Below are 11,462 nucleotides of genomic sequence, written 5' to 3'. Positions count from 1 at the left end.
TATAATATATTTCATATATATACATATACATGTTTAAAATATACATGTAATATACATGTATAAATGTATGTAATATACATGTATTTATAATATACATGTTTAAAATATATATATATATATATATATATATACAGGGTGGGTCATTTTAAGTGATCCACTCAAATATCTCTTAGGGAAAGCTTGCAATCAAAAAATGACTTGAGTAAAAGTTGTATGGCTTGAAGGGGGCCATCAGATAGTGGCAATGATTTGACCTTGGAGAGTCATTTGAAGATGACGTAAAGATAACCTTCAATTTCTTAAATGGAACTCCCAATTTTTTATTATATATTCGTGTAGCTTATCTCGAGAGCTTTCCAAAACACTATAATAAAGTATTTCTTCATTGAGTACTTTTCGAGTTATGAGGCTTGAAATCATTTCTTAATTTTGTATAAACCGTAAAATATCTAGTAAAATATTCATTTTTCGATTATCTTGCTTTAATACTTTTATGTACAAAATAATGAGAGAAATCAATTGGTGTAAAAAAAACACATAATTGTTTCAAAGAAAAAATATGTAATTGTTAAATGCAAATTACATATTTTTTCTTAAAAATAACTATGTGCTTTTTTTACACCAATTGATTTCTCTCATTATTTTGTACATAAAAGTGTTAAAGCAAGATAATCGAAAATGAATATTTTACTAGATATTTTATACAAAATTAAGAAATGATTTCAAGTCTCATAACTCGAAAAGTACTCAATGAAGAAATACTTTATTATAGTGTTTTGGAAAGCTCTCGAGATAAGCTATACGAATATGTAATAAAAAATTGGAAGTTCCATTTAAGAAATTGTAGGTTACCTTTACGTCATCTTCAAATGACTCTCCAAGGTCAAATCATTGCCACTATCTGATGGCCTCCTTCAAGCCATACAACTTTTACTGAGATCATTTTTTGATTGCAGGCTTTCCCTAAGAGATATTTGAGTGGATCACTTAAAATGGCCTACCCTGTATACAGGGTGTCAATTAAGTCCCGGGACGGCTGAATATTTTCTCATGTAAGGTATTTTTGAAAAAGGTCAAGGTCATTTCTGAAGTAATTTTCAACGAGGAATTCAACGGTGACCTTCAATTTGACCTTGAGCTTGACCTTCAAGGTTATTTGAAGGTCAAAGTGTTTTTTTTAAATAGGAACCCCTATTTTTGATTGTATATTCTTATAGCTGACCTCGAGAGCTTTCCAAAACACTATAATAAAATATTTTTCCTTCAAGCATTTATCGAGTTATGATGCTTCAAATCATTTCTTAATTTTACATAAACCGTAAAATATCTTGTAAAATATTCACTTTTCGATTATTTTACCTTAATACTTTTATGTACAAAATAATGAGAGGAATCAATTGGCGTAAAGAAAACATATAGTTGTTTCGAAAAAAAATATATAATTTGCAATTAACAATTACATATTTTTTCTTAAAAATAACTATGTCTTTTCTTTACACCAATTGATTCCTCTCATTATTTTGTACATAAAAGTATTAAGGTAAAATAATCGAAAAGTGAATATTTTACAAGATATTTTACGGTTTATGTAAAATTAAGAAATGATTTGAAGCATCATAACTCGATAAATGCTTGAGGGAAAAATATTTTATTATAGTGTTTTGGAAAGCTCTCGAGGTCAGCTATAAGAATATACAATCAAAAATAGGGGTTCCTATTTTAAAAAAACACTTTGACCTTCAAATAACCTTGAAGGTCAAGCTCAAGGTCAAATTGAAGGTCACCGTTGAATTCCTCGTTGAAAATTACTTCAGAAATGACCTTGACCTTTTTCAAAAATACCTTACATGAGAAAATATTCAGCCCCGGGACTTAATTGACACCCTGTATATATTGTATATATATGTATATATATATATATATATGCATTATTAAATACACTACAATATAGCTTATATTCTATATACATTGTAAATATAATTGTAAATATAAACATGATACAAGTGGTATGATCTTTTCCTTATTTGGAGTTCAATCATAAATTTTTTTTTCTAGCATGAACTCGTGAATAGTAAAAAATTTTATTGATATAAATATTGAATATGTGTTAATTTTTTCTAAGTTTACGTTACAAGAAAAAATTTATGATTAAGATTTTATTAATATGATATTAATAATAAAATCTATAACACTATTTTTATATAAAATTATATATTAATATAATACAATTTAAATATATATATATATATATATATATATATATATATATAATTTATATATAGGGTGAGTTTTTTATCTTGAGACATCGAAATATCTCTCTCGTAAAGTCTAAAAGATACGAAAAAAATGTTTCAAACAAAAGTTATATGGTTTTAAGAGGAACATAAGGTAGTGTTATTAGTTTGACCTTAAGGAGTCACCTGAAAGTTACGTGAAAGTCACCTCCAATTTTTTAAATAAGACATCCTGTATATTTTGTATATTTTTGTAGCTCATCTCGAGAGTTTTCCAAAACACTATAATTAAATTAGTTTTTATTAAGTATTTTCTGAGGCATAAAATCATTTTCTTAATTTTATATAAATTGTAAAATATCTTGTACAATATTTATTTTTCGATTATCTTATTTTAATACTTTTATGTACAAAATAATGTGAGTAATTAATTGGTGTAAGAAAAACATATAATTGCTTCGAAAAAAAATGTAATTGTTAATTGCAAATTGCATTTTGTTTTCGAAACAATTGTGTTTCCTGTACACCAATTGATTCCTCTCATTATTTTGTATGTACATAACAGAATTAAGATAAGATAATGAAAAAATTAATATTTTACAAAATATTTTACGGTTTATGTAAAATTAATAAATAACTTCAAGTCTCATAATTCGGAAAGTACTTAATGAAAACTAACTTAATTATAGTGTTTTGGAAAGTTCTCTAGATGAGCTACGAGAATATGCAAAAACATACAGGATGTCTTATTTAAAAGATTGGAGATGATCTTCACATAATTTTTAGGTGACTCTTCAAGGTCAAACAAATGACATCATTTTATGTCTCCCTTGAAATACATACAATTACAATTTTTGTCTGAAACATTTTTTCGTATCTTTTAGCTTTTACGAGATATTTCGATATCTTAAGATAAAAAAACTCACTCTGCATGTATATATGTATATATATATATATATATATATATATATATATATATATATGCATAAATTATACGTATGTATGTATGTATGTATTATTTGTATAATTTCTTATATATTATTTTTTTAAATAAATGTAAATTATTATTTATTTCTTTTGTTTCAGGAAAGGCGAGAAAGTTATAAAATTGACATTGATAATAAATAGTAGAAAAAGAAGAAAAGAAGAGTGAAGAGAGAAAATTATTTGAGAAAACTTTTTATATTATAAGTTATTTTAATTTATTTACAATTAATATATTATATTTAATTATATTTTAATTTTATTGTATTATAATATATTTTATTATATTATATTTATTATATTTATTATATTGTATACATTTATTATATTGTATTATATATTATATTATATTTATTATATTGTATTATATTATATTTATTATATTTATTTTATTGTATTATATATTATATTATATATATTATATTATATTTATTATATTATGTAATATATTATATTATATTTATTATATTTATTATATTGTATTATAATATATTTTATTATATTATATTTACAAAAATTTAATTAATATTTAATTTTATTACAGTAGTATTATTAATTATTATATATTGTAATTTATTTTATTTTTTATGTATGTAATTAATAAATAAATCATATTATTTAGAAGTATTGATATTATTATTAATAATAATTATGATATTGATGATAATCGATGATATGAATAATATATAAATGATGACACTGATGATATAAACTATTATATAATATTGATGATAACAACAATGATAATGATAATAATGACAATGAAGATGATGATAATGATGATAACAAAATAATAATTTTAACAATAACTATAGTTCAATAACTATAATAATTAACTTATTTATGTAAGTTAATTTATTTATAAGTGAAAAAAACAGCAACAATTTTATTAATTTTTTGAGCGTTGTATCGACATCGATCCATATATATTACTTAAAGTAAATGACAATTGTAACACTAACAATAATTCGTCAAATTCCATTCCTAAAGAGAATATTAATTTTTATCTTAATTAAATTTAATCTAATAATAATAATTTATAAATAATAATAATATTTAAATAATATATAAATAATAATAATAATAACTTATTCATATAGTAATAGTATGTAGATTATTTAATAGTTATAATATAAAAATAGTGTAACAGATATTTCAATAGTAAAAAGTTTCTTGTATAAATTATTTTCTTTTTATTAATATTTATTAATAATATTACGTGTATATCTTTAAGATTTTATATAGTATATTAATATAGAAAATTCTTATAAAATGACGAGACGTAAAATTGTACGTACTTTAGAAGAAAAAGAAGAATTTTTACAACGACATCGAGAAAAAAGAAGGGAGAATCAACGACGTCGTCATGAAAATAAGAAATTAATTGAAAATTCTTTAAAAAAGTCAAAACAACAAACTATTTGTATTGCTGGTACATCAAATGATAATCGTGTAATAGAATTAAATAGGGAAAATGAAGAAAATCCTTTAAGTGTTAGATCAACATTACAATCATCTGTGGAATATCAAACTCGTTATCGATCACGGCAAAAAAAACGATCTTGTTTGAATAATATTAGTACACTATCATTTACTGATGTAATTGAATATTATATTGGTCCTATGGATGTGTATTGTATTCATTGTAATGCAAAACACTTTGCAGCTGAAAAAGTTTCTAATAGAGGATATTCATTTCATGATTGTTGTAATCATGGTGCAGTATATGTGCAACCATTGCCTGAATTTCCTCAATTCATTCGTAGTTTATTTGATGATGATAGTCACATAAAATCTAATAATTTTTTTCAAAATATTCGTAGTTATAACAGTTCATTTTCATTTGCCTCATTTAATGCTAATTTAATTAACTTTCAAGATAGACGACCTGGTCCATATTGTTTTAAAATACAAGGACAGATTTATTATCAAATTAATAAAGCATTATATGCTGCACAAAACGAAAATCCTACTTATGGCCAACTTTTTATCGTAGATTCAAATGAAGCAATAAATCATCGTCTGAATCAAAATTCATACATAGATTTTGAAATTGTACAAAACCTTGAACAAATAATGCGGGAATTTAATGTATTTGCTCAGTCTTATCAAATGATGGGTGAAGAATTAGAAAAGCAACGACGTTTAGAAATGGAATCTGGTGAATTATTACCAGAGTTACAATTGGTATTTACTTCAAGACCAGATATGGATCGACGTCGATATAATACTCAAAGAACCAATGAAGTTGCTGCTGTATTCTCTACAACAGCTGATGGAGAAATTCCAGAATCATATGTTACAATACGTAATAAAAATACTAAAACTTTACAAAAAGTTAGTATTATGGATCCAAATGTAGAACCATGGATATATCCATTATTTTATCCATATGGTACTCAAGGATGGCATCGTGATTTAAAAAAATTAAATAGTGATAGACGAATAACTAGAGGACAGTATATTAAATATCGTATAGCTATTCGTGATGAATTTAATGTTTTTTTATTAGGACGTCGCTTATTTCAACAATGGCTTGTAGACAGCTACGTAAAAATGGAAAAAGATAGAATTGATTATTGTAAAAATCATCAAAAAGAATTACGTAGTGAAACATCGAGGTTTAAGAGATCAAGGTTTAAGAACAATATCAAGGTTTAAGAGATTATTTACAAACTACGGCTAATAATTTAAATGGGCGTATTGGAAAAATGGTTGTACTTCCTTCTACATTTACTGGATCGCCACGCAATATGTTACAAAATTATCAAGATGCAATGGCAATAGTTAGTAAATTTGGTAAACCAGATCTTTCCATTACTATGATTTGTAATCCAAAATGGCGTGAAATTGAAGAAAATCTTTTACCTGATCAACAAGCTTCGGATAGATCTGATATTTGTGCTCGTGTTTTTAATATAAAAAAAGATTATTTAATTGATTTAATTGTTAAACAAAAATTTTTTGGTGAAATAGCAGCATTTGTATATGTTATTGAATTTCAAAAACGCGGTTTGCCACATGTTCATATGTTAATTACTTTAAAATACAATTATAAAATTACAATTCCGCAAATTGTTGATAAATATATTTCTGCTGAAATTCCTGATCCATGTGAGAATCGTATTCTACATGATGTAGTTATGAAACATATGATTCATGGACCTTGTGGTGATTGGTGTTTGGTAGATGGACGTTGTTCAAAACATTATCCGAAACCTTTTCTTGAAGAAACTAAAATGGATGAAGATGTAATAATAATAATAAAAAATCTATTAGTATGATTAAGTAAGCACAATAGACACAAAAATAAAAAAACTATAAATACATTGTCGTATAAAATTATAATATATGACATAGATTGTACAAAACATGATATTGTGTTAGAAATTTATTATAATGAAAAAGTTGTAGAAGACCAAACGAAAAATAAGTTCAATATTAAAACATAAAAATAATTTATGTTTTAATATTGAACTTATTTTATGATAAATAATTTTATGATAAATATGATAAATAATTTATTAAAATTTATAAAAAATATAATAATATTTATTTAAAGTAAATTAAAATAATTCTTATTTTAAAGCTTAATAATATTATAAAACTTATATATTGTATTACTTAATTTATATTAATTATTATATTATTGAGAAAGGAGTTATAAACTAAAGTATTGCAATAAAATTCAATATTAAATTATATAGAATAAACAAATTTAATTTTGATTTTATATATTAACAAATGTTTCATTTAAATATGTATAACGTGTGTAAAGTGAATATGCCATCATATAATATGTAAATTATATTATACAAAATAAGTATATAAATACTATATTAAATAATGAAGAGTATAATTGAAATTTTTCACAGGTTCTGATACAAATATATTTCAATTATTCAAATAGAAGTAATAGAGCTCTATACATTTCGATTTACTTCACATTCTTTTCAATAGTTCAAATTAAAAACAAAGTACCTGAGTTTATGATGTTATTTTTATGTATTAATATTATTTTTTGTTTGATGTTCTACAACTTTTTCATTATAATAAATTTACAATATCATGTTTTGTTTTATATACATCTATGTTATATATTATAATTTTATATGATTGTATATTTATACTTTATTTATTTTTATGTCTATTGTGTGTGTGCTTACTTCATCATACTTATAATAGTTTTTTCATTATTATTATTATATACACAGTTATATATACAGCGTAATCAATATTTTTGTTGCATCATATCAAATGTAAAAGTATTATAATACTTTTTTTACAATTTAATTTATTAAGAAGAAATGTCTGGATTTCCATTTTTATTCCATTTTATTGTAATGTACTATATAGTATGAGATATTTATTAATTTATATACTTCAATTTGTGAAAAATTATATACTATATGAAAAGTTATCACATATAAAAAAATTGAATGATTTTGAGCAAATGTTAATTATGTATTATATTTATTTTTTATATTTATTTTTATTACATATTGAAACTTTATAATTTTTATAGTTAAAAATTTTATATTTTAGAGATTTGAAGATTAAAAATTTCATTTTTTTTTAAAATAAAGTTCTTAAAATGGATCTTACTTTTTTATATAAATTGATTTTGTAATATTTAAACAATTATAAGGCTGAAATAAGTAAAATTTAAATAATTTAGTTTATTACCTATAGTTTGTATTTTTTCTATATATTTTATTCTAAAAAAATATAATTGCACAATTTTGATTTAAAAATTTTTTTTGAAATGTTTGTTATCTTGCAATTGTGTTGACGATTTGTGGATTTTTCTGTGTAATTACATTGTAGCAACCTCTTTGTAATGTTTCATTGCAATTTTGCAATTGCTACAATGGAATTACAATGATTTATATTGTATAGAGGTTCTTTCGTTTTCAAGATCAAAGATATAATATTTTTAACTTACCCCAAAACGTAAGTCTAGCTACATCTATGGTAGGAGATAACGATATAAATTTTGTATCGATGAGAACTTGCCATTCCGAATTTAACTGTGATTATAAGTGTAAGTACACGATTAAAGGCCAATTTTTCCAACTTCTTGGTAAGTTTTACTCGACAAGTAGCATATTTTCGTCTTTTTTCAGATAAGTTCTAAAAAAAGACGAAAATAGGCTACTTATCGGGTAAAATTTACCAAGAAGTTGGAACAACCGGCCCTAAGTGTAAGTAGACGATTGAAATTGTGAGCGATTAAGATTTCGCGATTAAGAAAAAAATTTTTTTTTTAAATATATAATATTCAAGAGAGAACCTGAAAGAAATACATATAAGGTCCGACATGACCTCAAATGTCATTTAAACTTAAACAAGATATGGGTACCTCTGAAAATGAAAGCTATTCAAAAAATTTTGTATCGATAAAAATTATTTATTTTAACAAAGCGCATTGGGTAGTGACCTTAATCTTGACTACGACCATATATATATATATATATATATATATATATATATATATATATATACAGGGTCTACCAAAAGTGTGGAAACCCCTAAATATCTCGGAAAATATACGTTTTACAGAAAAGTGTTTCCAACAAAAGTTGTAGGGTTTAGGAAGATCTATATACTGATTCTATCAGTTTGACCTTGGATGGCGTCGTCAAGGTCAGGTCAAGGTCACATTGACTTTTTTAAATGACACCCCCTACATTTGATTGCATATTCTTATAGCTTAATTCAAGAGCTTTCCAAAACACTATAATAATGTTCATTTTTATTAAGTACTTTGCGAGTTATGAGGGTTGAATGATAGAGTAGCGCCGGTATTAACATTATCCAAGGTGTACTACATGGAGGTTACTCGCTCGGATTTGCATCTGTTGTGTGTGTGATCCAGCTAACTAAGGCAAGATCGGTCGTGGATCCAGTCAGCAAAAGCAAAGACCCAACCAAATTACAATCGAGCATTTAAAGACCTGGAAAGCAATCGACATAGTAAACAGTAAATAAATTTGTGGATGCTCATTTATCATAATAATTGTTCGAAATGTGTGCGTGTGCGTGCGTGCGGTGCGTGTATACAGAGATCAGGTTAGGTTGCACCAAACGATTGCAAATGTGTTTCAATGTGTTAAAGTAAATGCTGAAAGTGGCTGCCATTTACTTCCTGACAATATGCTAATCTTTGGTAGAATGTAGAAATGACTTTACGATTCGTTTCAAAAGGTATCAAAGCCATTTCATCCCTTATTCGCTGTATCAATTCGTGAATGGTTTTAGGTTTTGTTCTGTAAACCTTACTCTTCAGATATCCCCATAGATAATAATCAAGAGGAGTTAGATCTGGTGACCGAGGTGGCCAATCCTCTCCTCCCTCATTTCCGTTCCTTCTTCCTATCCACCGTAGCGGAAAAGTCTCATTTAAAAATACGACGTGGTCCTGCACCAAAATGAGCAGGAGCTCCATCATGCTGAAACCATATTTCTTGGAAATTATTTGGAAAAGTATTCTGTATGGCTGGAATTATTTGATCAACAAGTAATCTCTCATACCTTTGAGCGTTCAAATATTCTTCAAAAAAAAACGGCCCTATTAAATAGCCATCTATTATTCCGCACCATACATTTATTTTTTGTGGATGGTTGTGTGTGAGTTTCCCGCACCCAATTCGGATTCTCATCTGACCAGAAACGAAAATTTTGATTATTAACTTCTCCCGTTAAGGTAAAAGTTGCCTCGTCTGTGAAAACAATTTGATAAGGGAAGATGGGCCGGACATCTATTAGTGCCATCATTCTTTCACAGAAATGTATACGACGCTCCTCATCTCCGTTTTGCAATTCTTGAACGTATTGCAATTTATATGGATGGAACTTGTTCTTCTTTAAAATTCTCCAAACCGACATGGGAGCAATATCGTGAGTTTGAGCGACTCTCTGAACACTAGAATTGGGATCTTCAATAAATGTCTGCAGAACATCAAGTTGTTTTTCTTCGTTGGTTGCAGACAATGGTCTTCCTGACTTAGAGCGATTTCTTACGCTACCAGTTTGTCTAAAACGTTCTATTGTTTTTAACACAGTGGACTTATTAATTCGACGGTTCGGATACGTGTCATTAAATAATCGAACGACATCAGAGAACGATCTTTCGTTATCACCCCATCCACGCATCATGAGGATAGTGATTCTTTCACGTTCCGACAAGTCGCCAGCCATTTTTAAAACGTTTAATTTTAATTAATCGTACGTTGTATTTGGACGATAACAATTAATTTCTGCTTGCTCAAAGCTGAAGTTAGAAGGTGCTCGTTCTTTGATAGCTTTATACATTCTTAGTTGAATTTTAAATGCGAGTTAGACTGCATGTAGTGCGTCACATAGCGGTAAATGAAGGAACTAACGAGACGTTTCATACACGTTTTATGGAGCAATTTTTTTGGCAATTTGACTTCAGCGAAATATGAGGATATGTTGAGGAATCGATCTTGCCTTAGTTAGCTGGATCACACACACAACAGATGCAAATCCGAGCGAGTAACCTCCATGTAGTACACCTTGGATAATGTTAATACCGGCGCTACTCTATCATTCAACCCTCATAACTCGCAATAGTACTTAATAAAAATGAACATTATTATAGTGTTTTGGAAAGCTCTTGAATTAAGCTATAAGAATATGCAATCAAATGTAGGGGGTGTCATTTAAAAAAGTCAATGTGACCTTGACCTGACCTTGACGACGCCATCCAAGGTCAAACTGATAGAATCAGTATATAGATCTTCTTAAACCCTACAAACTTTTGTTGGAAAACACTTTTCTGTAAAACGTATATTTTCCCGAGATATTTAGGGGTTTCCACACTTTTGGTAGACCCTGTATATATATATATATGGTCTAGTAAGAATTAATCACTACCAATGCTTTGTTAAAATAATAATTTTCATCGTATACAAAATTTTTGAATAGCTTTCATTCTCAGAGGTACCCATAATCTTGTTTAAGTTTAAATGACATTTGAGGTCATGTCGGACCTCATATGTATTTCTTTCAGGTTCTTCTCTTATATATATATATATATGCAGTATGAATGGAAGAAATAAATAGCGCGCCCGTAGCGCGCGCCCTGTATTGTTCTAGTCTAGTAAACCATTCATTTTTCGATTATCTTACCTTCATACTTTTATGTACAAAATAATGAGAGGAATCAATGGTGTAAAGAAAACATACAATTGTTTTTAAGAAAAAATATGGATTGTTAAT

This window comes from Camponotus floridanus, unplaced genomic scaffold, assembly GCF_003227725.1.
Source record: "Camponotus floridanus strain SB8 unplaced genomic scaffold, Cflo_v7.5 scaffold101, whole genome shotgun sequence".
In the NCBI taxonomy this organism is placed as follows: domain Eukaryota; kingdom Metazoa; phylum Arthropoda; class Insecta; order Hymenoptera; family Formicidae; genus Camponotus; species Camponotus floridanus.
Note: the sequence above shows the minus strand (reverse complement) of the source record.